We start from the raw sequence: 20,250 nt of genomic DNA, 5'->3' as shown, positions 1-20,250 counted from the left end.
GCGGCTCATGATCGATACGATCACGCTAAGGTAAACCTCTCTCCCATTCCCGAGCGTGGATTTGAATTAGATTTTGGTGATAGTGAGGTGTTCCGTTTCATTCAAGAACGTGGTTGGGAAGTTTTTTGCAAGCCAATTCCTCCCGCTGTCATGCCAATTGTGCGTGAATTCTATGCGAATGCAGCGGAAAGGACGGATAGTAAAGCTTTTGTCAAGGGGAAATTGATTTCATTTGAGCCCAATGAGTAGAATTCATTGCTCGAGACACCGGATGTCGATAATTCACTATATCAAAGCCTCAAACTCGACCCGGATTTGGATGAGTTACTTGGCCAACTGGCCTACCCTGGAGCTTTGTGGGTTGATCTTGTGTCTTCACTGAATTTTAAGGAGCGCTATTTGCATTTGGTCCCAGCCACCTGGTATATCTTCCTAACTCGGCGTCTGATGCCGATATTGCACACCAGTGAAGTCAATCTTGAGCATGCCCTACTTCTCTTGTTGGAAAACTGTGTTCAGATCAATTAAGAATTGATACCCGGTGCAGCGAAAGTTTAAAATTTTATTTTATTATATGGAACGATTCCATATATAGGTATCAAAACTTTTACGATTAAATTTATTCAAGTAAAAATAAAATCACAATTAAATTTTTACCTCGTCAAGCAAAGGCTTGATCGTGGACTCCAACAGAATTTAATCTGCTATTCTTGTAAATCCCGGGAACCGATGACTGTCACGATCTATCTCCGGAATTAGGTCCACGAATGAAAAACAGAAACCCTCTGATTGACTGCACTAGAAATCAATCAGAAATTTTACGTAGAGAATAAACAGATATGATCTGTTAATTCGATTTGTAATTTTTCACAAAAATCACAAGTCGAATTTTCTCCAAAAGGGACAGAGGAATTTTCGAAAAATCCTCTTGAATAGTATAGAGTGAATTTCGAAATTTGCAGTATTCAATGTGTGTAATTTTCGAACCCAACACCTCTATTTATAGATAATTTCTAGTTATAATTGTATCAGGACTCTAACTCCTTAAAGCCCACAATCCATAACTTAAGCCCAACAAGCCAAGCCTGTTGTTATAGAAATTAATATAAAATTCATCGTGACTCCGATTGATAAACTGATTTCACCAATGTGCACAGAAACCATTTTTGCATCTTTTAGAGTCAAGATAATTTTTCTGAATCCGAATTCAGTGATTTCCAAAAATGCCCATCCCTATGTCATTTTAGGAAATCCCACTCCCTTTAGTTAAGAAGTCCAACTTTTCTTTCATTAAATTTAACTCTTTAAATTTAACTATCTCTACGGGGTTTTAGTAATACATTACTTGTGTAACCCTCAATGGTTCAGGAATACAGCTAGCCGTGGGCTCACAACTCCTTGTGACTCGGAACAACAATTTCTTACTTACCCATCGAATCATGGTAAAAGCGCCTAGCAACATCGCCCCATGATTCCCTAGGTATTACTGATAGTGCCTTGCAAGAACCAGTAGATTTTGGTTATCGTACAGTATGGTCCCTTCAACCAAATATCCCGATCAAATCAACAACCATTGGTGCATCGAGAGTCGTTCGAGATTCGATAACTATGCATTACATCTTGGAGATCAAATAGTGACATCGCATGTGTTACTAGGAAAACCCATTAACCTAAAACACATCATGTACTCTGGCCAGAGATTCGTCACACTAATATCTCCTCAGATCGCATAGGATATCCATACTCGCGAGTATGTGATGAATCCTTGAAAAATAAGCATCGACTCCTATATGTGTAGTAACTGTACCCAATCCCGACACCTGATGACCCCAATAGAGTCGGTAAACGAGTCAAAGTACAGTACTAGCATATAGAGTCTCAATGATGTTTCAAGTAATAAGGACTAATGGTGTACAACCAAAACCGCGGACTTTATCCACTCGATAAGTGATAACCACTTGGAAAGTCCGAATAGGGTAGTTCGATCATTCATCATATGAATATCCATTTGCATGCTTTGAACATCTCTATGTTCCATACCAATGAAACATGGTACTCTGCATCGCAAATGCTAGTCTCAATCTCGAGCGATCCTTATCCTTATTTGCGGACGGCTCAATTGACTAGGAACTATTTAAAATATACAGTGACTATAAGATGTGTTTTATGATAGCCATCCCCATGTGCTACCACATCTTACATACACTATAGTATATTCAAGGTCTTTATCAAAACAACAATAGTATATCATAATATAACATTATGAAGAAAGATAAAGTCAATGCCATTATAAAAGTGTAAATTATATTAAACAAAAGATTGTTTTACATAGAGTCATAAAAGCCCTTAGCCACAAGTTGGCTAACCGGGCACCCACTCTTTCAATCTCCCACTTGCCCTAAAGCCAACTAGTCATACTACGTAATCCCATTGCTTCGCGATGTTTGTCAAAAAATGGTCCTGGCAAGGGCTTAGTAAGCGGATCAGCGATATTGTCTGTAGAGGCCACTCTCTCGACACTGATGTCTCCTCTTTCCACGATCTCCCGGATGATGTGGTATTTCCTCAGTATGTGTTTGGACTTCTGATGAGACCTAGCAACGGCACCCGTGTTGTCACAGTACACCGGGAATGGACCAACAGCTTCAGGAATTACACCCAACTCTTGGATGAATTTCCTTATCCAAACCGCCTCTTTAGCAGCAGCTGATGCTGCAATGTATTCTGCCTCAGTGGTGGAATCCGCTGTGGTGTCCTGCTTGAAACTCTTCCAAGAGACAGCACCGCCATTGAGCACAAATACAAATCCAGAGGTTGATTTCGAGTCATCCACATCACATTGGAAGCTAGAGTCGGTATAGCCTTCCAACTTCAATTCTCTCCCTCCATAAATCATGAATAAATTCTTAGTCCTTCGCAAGTACTTAAGAATATCCTTCACGGCTTTCCAATGCATTTGACCTGGATTAGCTTGGTATCTGCTCGTGGCGCTCAGAGCATAGGCCAAATCCGGTCTGGTAGATATCATCCCATACATGATACTACCTATGGCTGACGCATATGGCACGTGTGTCATCTTCTCTATCTCTTCGTCAGTCTTGGGACACATAGACTTGGATAGAAAAACTCCAGAACACATAGGTAGATGTCCTCTCTTGGACCCATCCATTGAAAACCTTTTCAATATGGTGTCGATGTAGGTTGATTGAGTGAGTCCTATCATTCTTTTAGATCTATCTCTATAGATCTGAATTCCTAGAATATAGGATGCCTTACTTAAATCCTTCATCGAGAATCTACCTGATAACCATATCTTTGTTGACTGCAACATCCCTACATCATTCCCCATGAGTAGGATGTCATCAACATAAAGTACTAAGAATGTTACCTCATTCTTAACTACTTTCTTGTACACGCATGGTTCCTCCGGATTCTTGATAAAACCAAAATTCTTTATCGTTTCATCAAATTTCTGGTTCCAACTTCTTGATGCTTGTTTGAGACCATAGATTGATCTCTGAAGCTTGCATACCTTATGCTCGCTTCCCATGGATGTGTATCCCTCAGGCTGCATCATATAGATCTCTTCCTTAATGTTTCCATTAAAAAATGCAGTCTTTACATCCATTTGCCATATCTCATAGTCATACCATGCTGCTATGGCAATAAGGATTCTTATGGACTTGAACATTGAGACTGGTGAAAAGGTTTCATCATAGTCAACTCCTTGTCTTTGAGTATAAGCTTTTGCCACCAATCGTGCCTTGTAGGTCAATATCTTTCCATCAGGCCCAAGCTTTCTCTTGTAGATCCATTTGCACCCAATTGGAACAATTCCATCGAGAGGATCTACTAAAGACCAAACTTGGTTAGAATGCATCGAGTCTATTTCCGATTGCATAGCTTCAAGCCATAAATTCGAATCCGCATCAGAAATTGCTTCCTTGAAGTTTCTTGGATCACATCCAATGTCGGGTTCACTTTGATCCCCTTCAAGAAGAAGACCATATCTAATAGGAAGCCTAGAAGTCCTCTCGGATCTCCTAGTAATAGACGTGTCTTGTGATGATTCTTGAGGTGTAGGATCGCTATTTTGTATCTCGGGTTTTTCTCGAATTTCTTCGAGTTCCATCATCTTGCCTTTCTTATCCAATAAGAACTCCTTCTCCAAGAAGGTGGCATTTATTGAAACAAACACTTTTGTTTCATCAGGATGATAGAAATAATATCCGATTAAATTCTTCGGATACCCTACAAAATAACATAAGGTGGATCGACTATCCAACTTATCTCCCACTGTCTGCTTCACGTAAGCAGGACATCCCCAAATCCTCAAGTACGAATACTTAGGAGCTTTGCCATTCCATAACTCGTATGGTGTTTTATCTACTGCTTTAGTGTGGACATTGTTTAACAACAATACCGCCGTTTCAAGTGCGTAGCCCCAAAACGAAGGTGGGAGCTCAGTGAAGCTCATCATGGATCGAACCATGTCCAACAAAGTTCGATTGCGACGCTCCGAAATACCATTCAGCTGAGGTGTCATAGGAGGAGTCCACTGAGAGAAAATCCCATTCTCTTTTAGATAGTCCAAAAACTCGGTACTTAAGTATTCTCCACCTCGATCCGATTGAAGTGCCTTAATACTTTTACCTAGTTTGTTTTCTACTTCAGCCTTGAATTCTTTGAACCTTTCAAATGCTTCAGACTTATATTTCATTAAATATAAATACCCATACCTAGAATGATCATTAGTAAAGGTAATGAAGTAGGTGTTGCCACATTTAGTACCAATCCTAAATGGACCGCAAACATCTGTATGGATCAAATCCAACAGATTTTGACTACGCTCAGGTTTTCCTTTGAAAGGAGATTTAGTCATTTTTCCCTTTAGGCAGGACTCACAAGTAGGTAGAGAGTTAATATCAGACATATCAAACATGCCCTCTCCCACTAGCTTGTTCATCCTCCTTGAGGAAATATGACCTATCCTAGCATGCCAAAGGTTTGCCAGGTTTTGACTATCGTTTTTCCTTTTAATTGTTGTTACCGGTTTATCAACATAATTAATTGGAACGTATTTTAATTTTAAGCTATATAGATCGTTTTCAAGTTGTCCATTTCCAATCAAACATTCATTCTTGTAAATATTGCAAATTCCATTCACAAAATTGCAAGAAAAACCATCTCTATCAAGCATAGAAATAGATATAATGTTTTTGACCAAATCCGGAACATATAAAACATCTCTCAAAAATAACTTAAAATTGTTCTGCAAAACTAAATAAATGTCTCCTATAGCTTTGGTTTCGACTCTAGAACCATTCCCGAGCCTTAGCTGGGTCTCACCCATCCTTAGCTTACGACTTCTTGTCATCACCTGCAAATCATTGCAAATGTGAGATCCACATTCGGTATCCAATACCCAAGAAGAAGTATTAAGCGAAACATTTATTTCAATGTAAAACATACCCTTTGCAGTTCGCAACTGTTCGAGGTATTCCTTGCAGTTACGTTTCCAATGACCGGGTTTCTTGCAGTAATGGCAAACGTTTTCATCTTTTATCCCAATTGAAGCCTTGGCCTTTCCCTTCTTATTTGGTACAGTCTTCTTGGGCGGGGCAGAATGTTTCTTACCCTTTCCACTTGGTCCTTTCTTAGAGTTAGAAGAGGACCCAACCAAGAGTACCGGCTTATCCTTCTTTAGTGTGGCTTCATATGTGACAAGCATATTGACCATCTCTTCAAGGGTGGCCTCTATCTTGTTCATATTGAAGTTCATCACAAAATCGTCAAACGATGAAGGAAGTGATAGAAGCAACAAGTCCGCGCTAAGTTCATGCTCCAAAGTCAAGTCGAGTGTTACCAACTTTTCAATGAGCCCAATCATGTGCACCCCATGCTCACGGACCGAAGTCCCATCTCGCATGTGGCTCGTCATGAGCTCTCTGACGGTGGCATATCTCTTCGACCTTGACTGAGCTCCAAAGAGTTCCTTGAGGTTCTTGTGAATGTCAGCAGCATTCACGGCATCCTCGAATCTCCTTTGAAGCTCATCAGACATCGAAGCCTGCATGTAGCATTTGGCCTTGATATCATGGTCCCACCATAAATCAAGTTTGGCCAACTCTTTCGGACTTGTATTAGCCGGGGCTTCCTTCGGAGGCGGCTTCTCTAACATGTAGAAAGCTTTTTCCGAAGTAAGAATAATTTTCAACTTACGGAACCATTCCGTATAGTTTGCGCCAGTCAATTTGTTTTGTTCGAGAATTGAAAACAGTGGATTGCGTGGATTCATCGTAATATAGTACTGAAAAGTAAACAGACAATAATCAGTGATTTGTTTAATTAATTTACTAAGACATAAAATATGACGAATTTTATTTTATGAATTACACTCCCACTATTTTGACGATTTCACTACCCTCTAGTGAAAATGAGAAACATTTTCTTTAGTGGGAATATGGAGTCCAATTGACAAATTATAGTCCCGAATAATATCAGCCAACCATAATTTTCAAAAGGTAGAGCCCAATTGCTTCCAAAGCAACCCCCATGTTTTCACCTCATGTCCAATAAGGGCCCAATAATATGACGCCGTTTATTGTGACATGTCAAGATAACCCATCAATATTAAGTTGTGATAGACGGTCGCCATGTAGATCCCCAATAATATGAACCAATCCCATGAGAGTTCCACCCAACTTACAACATGTGTCGATCCAATGTACAGCTTTCCGACGAATGGGCCCCCCCCAATAATATGAGCCGGACCGTATCCGCAGGTAGCATCTCATACATTGGTCGTTGATGGAAGGTAGGAATATTTAAACAATATTTAAATTCCCTTTTTATTAATCTTGATATCAATTTTAAATCATATTTAAAATGATGGATTTTTAATTTTGAAAATTTGTCTCATCATGCAATTTATGTATGCTTGCGGGATTCATACAATTTAGTCCAAACATGCATACATCAATAATATCATATATTATTTAAGGATGATCGATCCCATTAACTAATCGACCCGTGATTGCCAATCACGAGTCTAAGTCCAATCCTAGGTGATATGCAAGTATGCAATGCAATCCTATTACATTGAGCTTCCAATTTACATTTCTTCGGTCTTCATTGTGTGCTGGGCCCACCATTTCTTCAAATCTTTGTCTCCCACTAAGTCTAATAAATTTACAATAAATTTCGATAACAAATATTGGATACATTTTTAGGGGTGGGAACGGGCCATAAACCAGGCCCACTTTTATTACATATGACAATCATATTGGGCTATAAACCAAGCCCATTAATAAAATCCAACAACAATAAGACAAATATAAATTACCTAACATACACCTAAAACATTGGTCATGGCAATCGATCATCCTTTATCCAATAATTAATTCAATAATTAAATAATTGGATAAACATGCAAAGACATCATAATTTAAAAGATAAAATCATATTTTATCTTATCCATCCATAAGATCATATCTTATCATCAATTGTACCAAAATAATTAATTTTATAAAATTTAATTTAACGGATAAAATTTATAAATTTTCCTAAAATTCAAATTTATCCAAAAATCAATTTTAAAATTTTCGGACTCGAACAATTCGATCCGATGCCTCGTGAACCAATCAAAAACAATTTTGGATCGGATCAAAAACTAGAATTTCAAAAAAAAATTAAAATTTTAATTAAAAATTAAAAAATAATTTTTCCGGGCTGCCCGGGACAATCACGGGCAGCCCGCGCCCCAAAAAGGGTCCCAGGCAGGGCAGCGACGATCGCTGCCCTGTGCAGTGATGGACTCGCTGCCCTGGGCAGCGACGATCGCTGCCCGATTTGCCCATTAATATTCAATTTAAAATTTTCGTTTTGTTTCAAAAACCGAGGCTTAAAATTTTGTACAATCGATTAATTTAATCGTTTGATCTGAGCAACCTGGCTCTGATACCACTGTTGGAAAAATGTGTTCAGATCAATTAAGAATTGATACCCGGTGCAGCGGAAGTTTAAAATTTTATTTTATTATATGGAACGATTCCATATATGGGTATCAAAACTTTTACGATTAAATTTGTTCAAGTAAAAATAAAATAACAATGAAATTTTTACCTCGTCAAGCAAAGGCTTGATCGTGGATTCCAACAGAATTTAATCTGCTCTTCTTGTAAATCCCGGGAACCGATGACTGTCACGATCTATCTCCGGAATTAGGTCCACGAATGAAAAACAGAAACCCTCTAATTGACTGCACTAGAAATCAATCAGAAGTTTTACGTAGAGAATAAACAGATATGATCTGTTAATTCGATTTGTAATTTTTCACAAAAATCACAAGTTGAATTTTCTCCAAAAGGGACAGAGGAATTTTCGAAAAATCCTCTTGAATAGTATAGAGTGAATTTCAAAATTTGCAGTATTCAATGTGTGTAATTTTCAAACCCAACACCTCTATTTATAGATAATTTCTAGTTATAATTGTATCAAGACACTAACTCCTTAAAGCCCACAATCCATAACTTAAGCCCACAAGCCAAGCCTGTTGTTATAGAAATTAATATAAAATTCATCGTGACTCCGATTGATAAACTGATTTCACCAATGTGCACAGAAACCATTTCTGCATCTTTTAGAGTCAAGATAATTTTTCTGAATCCGAATTCAGTGATTTCTAAAAATGCCCATCCCTATATCATTTTAGGAAATCCCACTCCCTTTAGTTAAGAAGTCCAACTTCTCTTTCATTAAATTTAACTCTTTAAATTTAACTATCTCTACGGGATTTTAGTAATCCATTACTTGTGTAACCCTCAATGGTTCAGGAATACAGCTAGCCATGGGCTCACAACTCCTTGTGACTCGGAACAACAATTTCCGACTTATCCATCGAATCATGGTAAGAGCGCTAAGCAACATCGCCCCATGATTCCCTAGGTATTACTGATAGTGTCTGCAAGAACCAGTAGATTTTGGTTAGCGTACAGTACGGTCCCTTCAACCAAATATCCCGATCGAATCAACAACCATTGGTGCATCGAGAGTCGTTCGAGATTCGATAACTATGCATTACATCTTGGAGATCAAATAGTGACATCGCATGTGTTACTAGGAAAACCCATTAACCTAAAACACATCATGTACTCTGGCCAGAGATTCGTCACACTAATATCTCCTCAGATCGCATAGGATATCCACACTCGCGAGTATGTGGTGAATCCTTGACAACAAAGCATCGACTCCTATATGTGTCATAACTGTACCCAATCCCGACACCTGATGACCCCAATAGAGTCGGTAAACGAGTCAAAGTACAGTACTAGCATATAGAGTCTCAATGATGTTTCAAGTAATAAGGACTAATGGTGTACAACCAAAACCGCGGACTTTATCCACTCGATAAGTGATAACCACTTGGAAAGTCCGAATAGGGTAGTTCGATCATTCATCATATGAATATCCATTTGCATGCTTTGAACATCTCTATGTTCCATACCAATGAAACGTGGTACTCTGCATCGCAAATGCTAGTCTCAATCTCGAGCGATCCTTATCCTTATTTGCGGACGGCTCAATTGACTAGGAACTGTTTAGAATATACAGTGACTATAAGATGTGTTTCATGATAGCCATCCCCATGTGCTACCACATCTTACATACACTATAGTATATTCAAGGTCTTTATCAAAACAACAATAGTATATCATAATATAACATTATGAAGAAAGATAAAGTCAATGTCATTATAAAAGTGTAAATTATATTAAACAAAAGATTGTTTTACATAGAGTCATAAAAGCCCTTAGCCACAAGTTGGCTAACCGGGCACCCACTCTTTCATCTCTATGCTCTCAATATGGTATGGCCGATTAATGTGGGACGCGTGATTCACAGTGAGATCCGACGGTCGATTACTTCCGCCATTTTGGGTCTATATTTTCCGATGATTATCTCAGCCTTGTGTATTTGCGCCGGGGTTTCCACTCGCTCTGATGAAGAATGGTTGCAATGTATGCGACCTGTGGACGCCGCTGCAATTGAGGCCAAGAGAGTGTACCGAGTCAAGAACTTTGTGCATGATGGCCGATTTGTTCTTTGTCCGGATCCCCCAAGGCCACCGCAGCCTCCTCGTTGCTCCCAAGACGATTCCATCCACGAGCTTACCGCCTTTGCTCATCACCAAGTTGCATACATTACTGTGGCGGCTCATAACTCTCAAGCTGTGGATGCTCTCCTTCTGAATATCACATTGCATCTCGGCCTTTATTCGGCCACTGTCCCTGCTGCTCTACCATATCCTCCGCCTTTCCTATTTCAGTACGCTAGACCTGTTCCCCCTCCTGAGGTCAAAGAAGAGGACGATGCCAACCAATAAACCAGGGGAGTTTCATTTTACATTTTGCATTGCATTGTGTTTAGTTATTTGTTTGTGTTTTGATGCATTTAGGGAAATGCTTCATTTAAGTGTAGGGGGTGCATTATTCATGATGATGTTTTTGTTTTTGTTGTGTCGTTGTTTTGTGTTTGTTCGAATGCATGAGTGAGGATGAAATTTTTGCCTATGATGAGGAAGTTGAGAAAAATAAATATATGAAACTTTTGTGAAAACTTTTCTGCTCTTGATTAGATATGAGAAACCGTAGGTTGATTGTTGAATATTTCAAGCACGAATGTTTAACCGGTGAAGTGTAGTGATGTATTAGATTTTTTGGATGTCTGTTGGACCATTGCACGACAATAGGTGTTTGAGGAACTTGATAGTTCTTGAATTTTGATGATTTCGTTGATATGGCATATATACTCTTGGGCGCACTTGATAAGTGCATTTTATGCACTTAATTTATATATGTTTTTACTTGGCTTTTGTGATGTATTTAGTGGATATTACGCATATTTGTTGTTATTTTTGTGAGTTCCAAGGATTGGAGCAAAAGTAGCTATAAGAAGCGGAAGGATGAATTTTGGAGCAGCAACTTCAGAAAACTACTGGATCTTATTGAGACAAAAAATCCGATCTTCACCATTCATAATATATTTTGAGATGTTTTGAAGCACCTGTCAAAATTTCAGCTCAATCCGACGGTTAGATTATGAGATATGATTTTTTGAAAATTGTCGCGCATTGTAGAACAGCACATGCAAGAGTAGGGAGCGCCTGCGCCATCTCTGGACGTGAAAAGAAGTGTAAATTTGAGGCTCAGGCGCGCCCTCGCCACTCTAATGCTCGCCCGCGCCGTCGCGAAGTCAGATTTTGTAATTTTTTGGGAAGGAGACTTTGAGACTTTTTCGGGCTTTCTTTGACGGGCTTCGAGGACATATAAAAGAGATTTCAAAGACACAATAGGAGGGGGGCGGCCGCACAAATCTAAATCACACAACACACGCACAAGGAAGAAGAGATTTAGGGAGGAAAAATCTGCACAACAACGTGAAGAAGAAAATTGGAAAAGTTCGAAGTAGAAGGACGTGGAAGCTACTTCGGATTTGTTTTTCTTTCCCGTTTCTTATTAAATTGGAATTGATGTTTAGTTTCATAAACATGAATTGTGTTTATCTATTTTTGATCATGAACTAATTTTTTAGAGTCTAGAGGTCGGATGGAACCTGGTGCAGACATTTTCATGAATTTTTGATTTTATTGAATTGAGTTTTTCTAGATTAATTATTTTTCTAGAATTGATTGTCTTTTCAATTATCTGATCAATAATAGAATTGTTATATTTAATTGAAATCTGGCACTCGGGAGAGGGGATTTTGAATAGGACCATTAGAAAATACACTGTTAATTATTTATATAGCTCGGGAGAGTGTATAATTTTAACAGAGCTTTTAAAAAGAACATTGTTTTGTGATAGATCACTGCAAGTAGATTCTTAATAGGGATATTGAAATTGAATTGTAGTTGATAAAAATTATTTGTTGCTCGGGAGAGGGAAATAATAAACTTAAGTGTTCTTGGCTATTAATTTACTGGAATTCATGAAACTAAATTAATTATGATTGATTGTTGTTGAAACCAGATGAAATCTAAACCTCTAGACCATTTTTCTCTGATTGATTATTTCTGAAAGTTGTGTGCATGCTATTAAAATTCATTGATTATTTAATATTCTGCAAAATTCTGAGATTTTGATTTTCTAGATAAAGTTTAGACTTTTTTAATTACAAACACTGAATATTTTCATTTTACTCTCTGTGGGATCGATACTTGATTTTATCACTATATTAAAACTTGACACTCGTACGCTTGCGAGTATTTTTCACAAGTTTTTGGCGCCGTTGCCGGGGAGTAAATTTTGATTATTTTTTAGGCTTGTTACCAATTAGTCTAGATTTTAATTTAGAGTTTTTATTTTATTTTAAGTTACTAATTGATTTCTTCTTATTTTTAATTGCAGTTTATGCGACGATCTTAAAGTGTGAATTCTTTACTGTTTGATCCGGAGATCAAGCGCACTGCACGTGCTTTGAGAAGAGTTAGAAGAGAAAAAGTCAATAGAATGGCTGAAGAGAATATAAATCAAGCTCCCCTAGTGCCAATTAGAGATCACTTCCGGCCGACGATCCAGGCTCACTATTTTGGAATCGCTCGAGGGACCATTAATGCCAACAACTTTGAATTGAAGCCGGCTTTGATCAACATGGTTCAACAGAACCAGTTTAATGGGAGTGCAACTGCCGATCCTCATCTACACCTGCGGAATTTCTTGGAAATAACTGATACGGTAAAAATTAATGGTGTTCTTGAGGATATTATTCGTTTACGCTTGTTTTCTTTTTCTCTCAGGGATCAGGCCAGGAGTTGGTTGCAATCACTGCAGCTAGGAAGCATCACTACTTGGGAGGGGATGGCAGAAAAATTTCTCGCAAAATATTTTCCACCTGCCAAATCCACCCAACTGAAGATTGGGATCAACACATTCAGGCAGATGGATTTTGAACAGCTCTACGAGGCATGAGAAAGGTATAAAGAATTATTAAGACGTTGTCCTAACCACAATTTTGCAGATTGGGAGCAGATCAAGTGGTTTTACAACGGACTGAATGCGCCTACAAGGATGAATGTGGATTCTGCGGCTGGAGGTACTATATTTGCAAAGGATCCCGCTCAGGCATATGATATGCTGGAACAGATGACGATCAACAGTTTTTAATGGCCATTTGAGCGTATGGGAGTCAAGAATCCAGTTGGAGTGTATGTAGTAGATCCTCTCACATCTATCACTGCCCAATTATCCGCACTGACTACACAGATAGCTTCTTTGAATAAGATTATTTTTACAGATTCAGCTGGAATTTCAGTTGTTAATGAAGTTATCTCAGTCCCTAGAAGAAGTGAACTATATAAATCCTACAGGCTACCGAGGGTATGGAGGCTACAAAGGTAATCCTGTTCCAAATACTTATCACCCTAGTATGCGTAATCATGAAAATTTTTCTTACGCTAATAATAAAAATGTGTTAAATCCTCCTCCCGATACAACACAATTAAAGGTGAGGGTAAGCCATCTTTGGAGGAGGATGTTAGTAATTTTGTGCAGGAATCTGGTAAGAGGATGGCAAGGACTGAGACTCGTCTAGATTTCTTGGAGACGCACATGGCCAACATGGGTGCTGTATTGCAATCCATGGAGACTAGTATTGGGAAGTTGACGAATGCCTTGAAAGATAACAACAGAGGCCAGTTTCTGAGCAACACTGAGGTAAATCCAAAGGAGCAGTGTAATGCCATAGAGTTGAGGAGTGGGAAAAAAGTTGGAGTCCAGGAACATGCAGCTGATGTAGAGAAAGAGAAGGAAGTCGAGGAGAAAGAGATTGAGCTTGAACTTGAAGAGAAACCGATGTACAAACCTGCTCTTCCATTCCCCCAAAGGTTCAAGAAGAAGTTAGTGGACGAGAAGTTCTCAAAATTCTTGAAGATTTTTATCAACATCCATTTTGCTGATGCTTTGGCACAAATGCCGAATTATGCGAAGTTTATTAAAGAGGTGATGTCTAAGAAAAGGAAGCTGCAAGAGAATGAGGTGGTGAGCTTAACTGAAGAATGTAGTGATGTGCTCCAAAAGAAGATTCCACAAAAGCTGAAGGATCCAGGGAGTTTTACTATTCCTTGCACTATTGGTTCTTCTTATTTTAATAATGCACTTTGTTATCTATGAGCTAGAATTAATCTGATGCCTTTGTCTATTTTCAGGAGCTTAGGACTTGGCGAGGTGAAGCCCACAATGATCGTATTGCAGCTAGCTGATAGATCTATCACATATCCGCTTGGAATCATTGAAGATGTTTTGGTAAAAATAGATAAATTTATTTTTTCGGCGGATTTTGTTGTGCTAGATATGGAGAAGGATGCAAATATGCCACTGATATTGGGGAGACCTTTCTTGGCCACTGCTGATGCCAAGATTGAGGTGAAGAATGGTGAGTTGTCGATGGGTGTGGATGTCGAAAGAGTTATTTTTAACATATTCAAGAAATCAAGTAATCCACCCATCAAGGAATTATGCATGATTGAGAGAGTTGTGAAGTTGGATGGCCATCCCAAACTTGTTCATGAGGTAGATTCAAAGAAGAATGATCCAAAGGTACCAAAGAAGAAGAAGAAAATGAAAAAGAAATCAAAGTTTAAAAAGGTTGTTGAATATATTTGGAGGGTGAAAGCGAAAGGGAAGATCCTCAACAAAGCGGAACCGGGCTAGAATTAGAAAACAGTCGGGCTATGGACTATAAACTAAGCGCTTCTTGGGAGGCAACCCAAGCTAGTTTTTATGCGTTTTTTTTATTTTATTTTATTTTAGTTGTTTTTGTTTTTATTTTTTTTCATGAGGAAACTATACATTAGTAATGATTTTGAATTGTATAGGTGAAAAATTATGGAGCTGAAAGAGTTTAAGAGCCACCCCTGATGAAGAGTTTTGGGTGATTAAGATGGTGCCGAGTACTGACGCTTGGTGCCTAAGGTATATGTCTCTTGTTTTTAATGAATATTATACATTGAGGACAATGCACAATTTAAGTTTGGGGGGATGTTTAAAAATTGTGAAAATCTGAAATTTTTTTATGAGTTAGTTGGAGTTGAAGGCATGATGTTGTAATTGTGTTGGCCTATGATGAAAATAAATTTTTTTCGCTGAAAAAGTTCATGTTAGCTATATTTAATCTTGAGTTCTCATATTTATGCACGAATGCCATGATTTTTGATACTCCTAACAATTAGAGAAAATTATGTGGATTTGTGATGTGGATTAGAGGAATTGATTCATAACTCTTGTGATTTTTTCTTGAAACTGAGATAGATTTTTATGAACACAGAAGTGATTTAGGCGTTTTTTTTTTCGAATCTATTGAGTATTTTTTTTAGCCATTCTATATTCATGAAAGATTCCAAAACAAATTGAGTAGCTAAAAAGATCAAAAAAAAGTAATGGCGGAGAAAGTAAGGTGAGGAGAGGCCTTGAAAATGAAAAGAAGTAAAAAAAATGGATTAAAATTCTAGTCCAAATATAAGGAATAAAGATGGAGATGTATGGAGTAGAAGAAAGCCAAAACTAATGTCTGGCAATGCAAATAAAAAAAAAATTTAGTTACTCATAATCCTGCACAAATTGAAAATATTCAATTATCTTTGCTTTGAATCCTGAGTCTTTGTTTAAATTGATATACATATGGATGCTTATCTCCTGCTGATTATACTTGAGCCTAATGTTAACTGAAAAAGTCCTGTTGATCTGTGCAATTAGAAGTTGAACTTGGTGGAGAGTGTCTTGAAACTTGAGGGCGTGATTAATGAATCTGTGAAGCTTACAGATTGCATTATTTATCAAAAGTTGGGTGGGTAGATGAGATTGGCGAAATCACACACACACGAGAACTCTTGAGAAAATTAGCCTACATGTGTATTTAATCTTTGAATGTAAAAATTTGGAGGCCGACTATATTGCTCATTATTGTTTTGCTCGGGACTAGCAAAAGTCTAAGTTTGGGGTAATTTGATAAGTGAATTTTATGCACTTAATTTATATATGTTTTGACTTGGCTTTTGTGATGTATTTAGTGGATATTACGCATATTTGTTGTTGTTTTTGTGAGTTCCAAGGATTGGAGCAAAAGTAGCTATAAGAAGCGGAAGGATGAATTTTGGAGCAGTAACTTCAGAAAATTACTGGATCTTATTGAGACATCCAAATCCGATTTTCACCATTCATAATAAAGTTCGAGATGTTTTGAAGCAGCTGTCAAAATTTCAGCTCAATCCGACGGTTAGATTGTGAGATATGATTTTTTGAAAATTGTCGCGCATTGTAGAATAGCACATGCGAGAGTAGGGCGCGCATGCGCCGCTTTTAGGCATGCCCGCGACATCCCTGGACGTGAAAATAAATGTAAATTCGAGGCTCAGGCGCGCCCTCGCCACTCTACTGCTCACCCGCGCCATCGCGAAGTCAGATTTTGTAATTTTTCGGGAAGGAGACTTTGAGACTTTTTCGGGCTTTCTTTGATGGGCTTCGAGGACATATAAAAGAGATTTCAAAGACACAATAGGAGAGGGGCGGCCACAAAAATATAAATCACACAACACACGCACAAGGAAGAAGAGATTTAGGGAGGAAAAATCTGCACAACAACGTGAAGAAGAAAATTGGAAAAGTTCGAAGACGAAGGACGCGGAAGATACTTCGGATTTGTTTTTCTTTCCCGTTTCTTAGTAAATTGGAATTGATGTTTAGTTTCATAAACATGAATTGTGTTTATCTATTTTTGATCATGAACTAATTTTTTAGAGTCTAGAGGTCGGATGGAACCTGGTGTAGACACTTTCATGAATTTTTGATTTTATTGAATTGAGTTTCTTATAGATTAATTGTTTTTTATAGAATTGATTGTCTTTTCAATTATCTGATCAATAATTGAATTGTTATATTTATTTGAAATCTGAAACTCGGGAGAGGGGATTTTGAATAGGACCATTAGAAAATACACTGTTAATTATTTATATAGCTCGGGAGAGTGTATAATTTTAACAGAGCTTTTAAAAAGAACATTGTTTTTTGATAGATCACTGCAAGTATATTCTTAATAGGGATATTGGAATTGAATTGTAGTTGATAAAAATTATTTGTTGCTCGGGAGAGGGAAATAATAAACTTAAGTGTTCTTGGCTATTAATTTACTGGAATTCATGAAACTAAATTAATTATGATTGATTGTTGTTGAAACCAGGTGAAATCTAAGCCTCTAGAACATTTTTCTCTGATTGATTATTTCTGAAAGTTGTGTGCGTGCTATTAAAATTCATTGATTATTTTATTATTCTGCAAAATTCTGAGATTTTGATTTTCTAGATAAAGTTTAGACTATTTTAATTACAAGCACTGAATATTTTCATTTTACTCTCTGTGGGATCGATACTTGATTTTATCACTATATTAAAACTTGACACTCGTACGCTTGCGAGTATTTTTCACAACAACACATTTTAAAATTTTTTTATGAAATGTTTATGAAAAATTAGCTCCATCCGGGTTGCGAACAAGATGATTGAAATCCTACTCGTCTTGTTTGTGGCTAAGTTTGCGGATAATATGGGGTTGATTTCTTGAAATTTTGAAATACTCATTCCATCCGGGCTTGGAAGGTGAATGAAATTCTATTCACTATTTCATAGCTAAGTATGCGGATTTAATGGGATTGTAGTTCCATCCGGGCTATAGACGAGCGGATTGAAATTCGAATCATATCTAGTTATAGCTATGTTGCGGGTAATTATTGGGACTTTAATATTGTTGGTGCGTAATTTTATATCAATAGAGTTGTGTTGTGTTGTGTTGATGGATTGTTGGGAGGAGGGTTCTTGATTGTGAAGCTTTACACTGAATTGTTATAGGTCGGCGAAAAATCTTGAAACTTGTCTTTTGAAGTTGCATGTAGCTGGGGTAACATGTCACACACACACGTTTGCATTCAACTGAAGGTGTATCATTGATGATCGAGAGTAGTTGTGAGCTTGTTTTTATGGAAAGAACTTCTCTAAGGCTATTTTATGCATGATTCGTTCTTGCTTATGTGTTTGTTGTGTTTTCATTTTATTTTTGCATGACTTGCTCCATGGCGAGCAAGAGTGTGGGGGAATTTGATATTTGTGTTTGTGTTGCATATTTTAATGTCGTTCAGTTGTTGTTTTGCATTCATTTATGTGTTTTCATTACGTATTTTGTTCGTATTGCATATTGTGTGTCTACATGATTTTTTTCCGGTTTTGTTGTGTAGGTTGTGCATTTTGGAGGAAGTATGAACAAAACCTTGGAGCAAGGGAAATGGTGCAAAGATTTTGAACAAAATTTGACCACTCGATCCGCAAATCTTTACCGATCGAGCAGTCATGTGAAGAAAAAAACAGTAGGCGTTGGAAGTTTGGCTCGCTCGATCGGTTAACTTCTACCGATCGAGCGGCCGCATGAAATTTGAAGAACAGTAGGTTTGGAAGTTTGGCTCGCTCGATCGGTAAGTATTTCTTAATTTTGGAAACTCCTTTATTTTGTACTCTAGATTTTTATTAGGTCTTTTATTCCGTTTTTCTTAGTTTATTATAAGATTTTGAAGGCATAGAACACCAAGTATTCCTTGGCAGCCAGGTTTTGTTCTATCTTCTCTTAAGATTTCTTCTTTTCTTTTGATTTTTCTGTTGTTTTTCATGAATCGTTGTGGCTAGAATTTAGAACTTGGTTGAGGAAGACAAACCCTTGATTTTGTTTATTCACGAGATTCGAATTTTTCAGTGTTTAATTATTATTGAGTATCAAAAGTTGTTCTGGTTTATTTCATTCTTGTATGTGTTGGATTGATCACCCTAGGATTTTGCTATACAATCTGCTGCTAAATTATAATTCGAATCCGTAATTGTTTGGACCATCTAATTTGTGAAGCAACTGCATTTAATATTTTGCGCTGGTGAATTTGTTAAATCGTAGGAACAACAATTGACTAGGTTAAATACAATAGCTGGTATTTGTGTTGTCTAGATTCATCAGTTTTACTCATTTGAATGCTACCTTAAATTTAAATCGTTGGTATCTGGGCTGATTTATTGGTAAGGGTTAATCTATAATGCTGGTGTCTAATTAACTAAGATTAAGGTGAAACAAGAATTTAATTTTTAATGATGAATATTTGATAGGATTAATTAATTTTAGGTAATCAATGATTGAATGAATGATATCAAGGGTGTAGTCGATCGATACCAAGGCTTGTTTTTAATTGATTTTTTCAGTATAATTTTTAATCTTGCATGATAGTTGATAGAAATTCATTAAATATTGTTTTTGAATTTTTAGTAGTTAATTTCAAACCACAAAACCCCATTTACTTTACTTTAGAACACATTAGATTTCACTTTTCTCGTGGGAATGATCCATACTCACACTACTGCATATTTCGTTATCTAATTTGATTTGGGTAATTTGGGCGTGACACGAATTAGCGCAACCAGCCTTCAAGTGGAGAACAGTATCAGGCAACAAAGACACTGATTCCATCTCAACCCAGTGGATCACTTGGACCCCTCCCATAGTCATTCAAGAAATAGAGTTCTACTTCTACTTCGACCTCTACTTATTCAAGATCTTGAGGATTTTTCCGGATTGGGAAGAAGAAGGAGGAGGGACATTGTGATCACTATGGCAGGAGACATCCGACTGAAGAATGTTGTAGGGCATCTGGAGCTTGTTTTATTTGCGGCGAGAAAGGGCACCTACGTCGAGATTGTCCTCAGCGAGCAGGAGGCACTAGTTCTAGTGTTGCTAGTGGATCTCAGTCTTCTATTCAGTTGTATCAGCTGCCAGTACCTCCAAGTACTTTTACCCTACGACCCCGGACTTAGGGGCAGGTGTTTTCTCTCAGTCAGGACCAGGCGAATGGTGAAAGAGACCGTATGCTAGAAGGTACTTTCATATTATGTGGCATATCTGCGCTTGTCTTAATTGATATTGGTGAATCGCATTCATTCATATCTAGCCGATTTGTCAAGAAATAGCAATTTCCCTATGTGTCCCTAGATTTTGACCTAGTGGTATCTACTCCTATGGGTAAGGAGATGATAACTAAACTTCTAGTGATGAGACGTGTGTTAGAATCTGAGGGTCATTTCTTGACTGCGAATTTGATTATATTAGCGATGTCAGACTTTGATTGTAGGGAATTGATATACTGACATTATACCATGCTACTATGGACTGTTACCAAAGG

Source organism: Henckelia pumila, chromosome 3 (assembly GCF_033568475.1).
Source record: "Henckelia pumila isolate YLH828 chromosome 3, ASM3356847v2, whole genome shotgun sequence".
In the NCBI taxonomy this organism is placed as follows: Eukaryota; Viridiplantae; Streptophyta; class Magnoliopsida; order Lamiales; family Gesneriaceae; genus Henckelia; species Henckelia pumila.
The sequence above is the reverse complement of the archived record's forward strand: the minus strand, read 5'-3'. Positions refer to the sequence as shown.